This window comes from Anomaloglossus baeobatrachus, unplaced genomic scaffold (genome assembly GCF_048569485.1).
Source record: "Anomaloglossus baeobatrachus isolate aAnoBae1 unplaced genomic scaffold, aAnoBae1.hap1 Scaffold_115, whole genome shotgun sequence".
Taxonomy (NCBI): domain Eukaryota; kingdom Metazoa; phylum Chordata; class Amphibia; order Anura; family Aromobatidae; genus Anomaloglossus; species Anomaloglossus baeobatrachus.
Genome location: NW_027441885.1, coordinates 429,734 through 433,125, shown reverse-complemented (window position 1 = coordinate 433,125; position 3,392 = coordinate 429,734). Strand labels below are relative to the sequence as shown.

Sequence of the window (3,392 nt, the reverse complement as noted above, 5' to 3'; positions counted from 1 at the left end):
TTGTGTTTAACGTCGCGCATGTGCAGAACGGAGAAAAGGCTGCGCTCACTTCCTAATAAAAGGGAGTGAGACGCATCTGGGAAGGGAAGGGAAAAGATTAGGGTTTGGGGATGATGAAAGGGCTTTCTACGGGCAAGGATGGCAAAGGGTGGCAGTGACGGAAAGTCAGGCAGCCTGTCCTGTCCTGTCCTGTCCGTCCGTCTTTTTGTATCATGAATTGGAAAGACTGCAAGGTGGAGGGGAGGTGCTTGTGTCCAAAAGGAGGAGTTATTCAGATTCATTGCAGTGGGCGGCGGCTGCAAAAAGCACCATTCTTCTTGTTTTTGCTCTGCAAAACAGCCTTTTCAAGGGTTGGCTTGGGTGACAAAATGTCTTCTGTAGGCGTGGGTTTGTCTCCCTCTCCCTAAGATGTGTCCGGTATAGGCCAGGGTGCCACTCAAGGCCGTAACCAATTCGGGTTATAGCTTCTCGGCCTTTTGGCTAAGATCAAGTGTAGTTTCGGAGGACGCTACCTTGGTCGGTACTGGAAGGTGCCTGGGATTGCACGTCTGCCGGCCTTGAGGAAGTGTGTGCGCCTTCTGGTGACACATAGCCCTCTTGTGCCTGGACGGTTCCCAGGCAACGGGAGGCGATCACCTTTGTTATTTTGAAGTCCTACTGATAAACAGAAAAAAAAAAAAAAATTAAATCTGTTCTTATCAGTTTAATATCTGATACGTCCCCTCTCTGGGGACCATATATTAAATGGATTTTTAGAACAAGGAGATGGAAAAAATCTTGCTCTGTCCACTCCACGCATTGACCTGGTATTGCAGTACCTCCAGGACCGGTGCACCCCTTCTTAACCCAGTTTCCAAAAGCAGAGCTCAATTCACCTGATTCAAATGAGCCCCATTAGTGAATTGAAAGAAAGCAAAAACTTTATATGCACCTCAATTTGGCCAATTCACTTTTCACACTTTCACCCTTTTTTTTATCTTTCACACCTTTTACTTGCTTTATTGATGCAAAAAGCTGTGCCAAATAGCAAACTCATCTCCACTCAACTTGACCAACTCTGCTATGTCCCGTGCAGTATCTTATTCTCAGTCTTATCTAGATCATTTGCAATTGAATAGAATAGATCCCTTTTGGCTGCTTATGACTGTGTAAAATATGTAGTTTTACTGGGCTGGGATGAGAGAATCCATTGAAGCATGGTGTAGGGATTGTGGTTCCTGTGTGCTAAGAAGAGAGGCTGGCACCAGCCAGAAAGCCCCATTGCAGCCAATAATCACTTAATAACTTTTTCAACTTGTCATCATATGGGAGGCCTTCCATTCCTTGTAGTAGTCTAGTTGCCCACCTTTGAACTGACTCTAACTTCTGAATGTCCTTTTTAAAATGTGGAGCCCAAAACTGGTTCCCATATTCCAGATGTAGCCTTACAAGTGATTTATAGAGGTGTAACAATACGTTGGGATCACGGGATCTAATCTCCCTTTTTATACACCCTAAAATCTTGTCCCAAGCAGCATTCCATCAGCCTCTGGAAGGTTCCTGGCGCATTGCACAGCTCGAAGGGCATGCTTTTGAACTCGCAGAGACCCATAGGGGTGGCGAAGGCGGTCTTCTCCCGGTCTGCCTCAGCAACGGACACTTGCCAATAGTGACTAGTGAGATCAAGGGTAGAAAAATAATTTGCAGTTCTCAATGCAGCTAGCGATTCCTCAATACGGGGAGTGGTGCCGTCCTTCTTTTTTAACAGGATCAACAGAGCTGCCCAAAGGCTACAACTGTCACGGATAACCCCAGCCGCCTTCATGTTGCTCAACATGTCCTTGGTACACTGGCAATGTGAAGGTGGTATTGGCTTATAGCTCTCTTTGATGGGTGGGTGTGCACCTGTGGGGATGTGGTGTTGGACCCCTTTTATTCCCCCAAAATCTAGCGGGCTTCCCACCGGTAACCCGCTCCCCAGCTTGGATGGATGCTGAGGGAGCCCCTTTTGCCCGCAGGCTCTGGCCCTGGGAACTGTAGCCTTGGCGGTGACTGTGCTTCCCTCTACGGTGTGAGCTGTTGCCTTCAATCGGGTCTTGACTGCTGGGAAACCCTGGAGGTTCCTGTCGCTAACGGATTTGACCGGTTTTACGGCGACTCCTAGCCTGGTCGGGGTCCGTAGGCCCTGCCGGATGGTGCTGGCTTCTCTTCACTCCCCGATCTGGTACCGGCGGGCCACCGCCCATCCCCGGTCCGTACGGTTCACTCCAATCAGCCTCTCCTGCAGAAGGTAACCACCGTCTGCCAACCTTGCTGAGTGCCCGGGCCACACACCCGGACACGGTCAGTCTCCTCTCCTCTTCACTTCTCTAACTCCAAAACTGATCTCTAATCTGACTCCTTTTCCCGCCTCCAGGACTGTGAACTCCTCGGTGGGTGGGATCAACCGCCTGGCCCACCCCCTGGTGTGGACATCAGCCCCTGGAGGAAGGCAACTAGGATTTGTGTTTAGCTTCGGTGTGCCTAGCCGGAGTGTAGAGTGTGTTGGTGTAGTACCTGTGACGACCTGGCTTGTCCAGGGCGCCACATTCCCCTATAGTAAAATGCAGACCGTCCGCGGGCTGCCCGTCCATCACCGGTTTTATTTTCACAACTGAAAAAGAATAAAACGGTAAAACATGTAAAAGCATCATAAACATTTTACAACGGTACAGCTTCCGCTCTTCTCCCACCCAAACAACCTGGCCCTGATGCTGCCCCTAAGAAGCGGGCAGCACCCCTTGACCCCAGTCCAGCACCAAGTTGCCCGAGCGGGTTCTGTCTCTTTCAGGGGGCCCACGTCCAAGGGGACCCCTGAACCCCCGGAGGATCGCCACCGGTTACGGTCGTGGCGGGCCTAGGCCATCCCTTTCCTCCAGGCCCATCCTCCCAAATCAGCCTCTCCGGAGGCGGTAACGGTGTCAAGCCAACAAACATTTTTATTTACATTGCACTAAGTTTGTGGTTGCCCTGCAAGTTCTCGGGCTTGTCCGTAAGCAGTTCCTTACGCAATGGTTGCACAGTCCCTACGGGGACAACAGTTGCCGGCAACGGCCGGTTTAATCACGGTTCAATCAGGTAAACTTCTTTGGTTGATCATCTTTACTTATCATTTAAAACTTTCAAACTGGTACACTCAACACATAAAGCCCCCCCCTTTTAAAGAGTAGTTTCCCTGTACCTAAGTGGGGGTCTACCTAGGTTGGGGCGAGTGGACCTTCGGGGTCCGGTGTCAGTGGTGACAGGCAGTGGGGCAGAGGGAACAGTCAGTTCCTCCTCCCTGCTATCATGTGGGGCAGGCGGAGGCGTAGGGGAGCTGGGTACAGGTACATCCCTGGGCACTGGCTCGCGGTTAACCGTTTCCATCATTTCTT

General features: G+C 50.7%; 1 pseudogene; it reads left to right on the top strand.

Annotated features, from left to right (window-relative positions):
* The first annotated feature begins 631 nt into the window (after positions 1-631).
* On the top strand, positions 632-840 carry LOC142260507 (U2 spliceosomal RNA; annotated as a pseudogene).
* Positions 841-3,392: the final 2,552 nt, after the last annotated feature.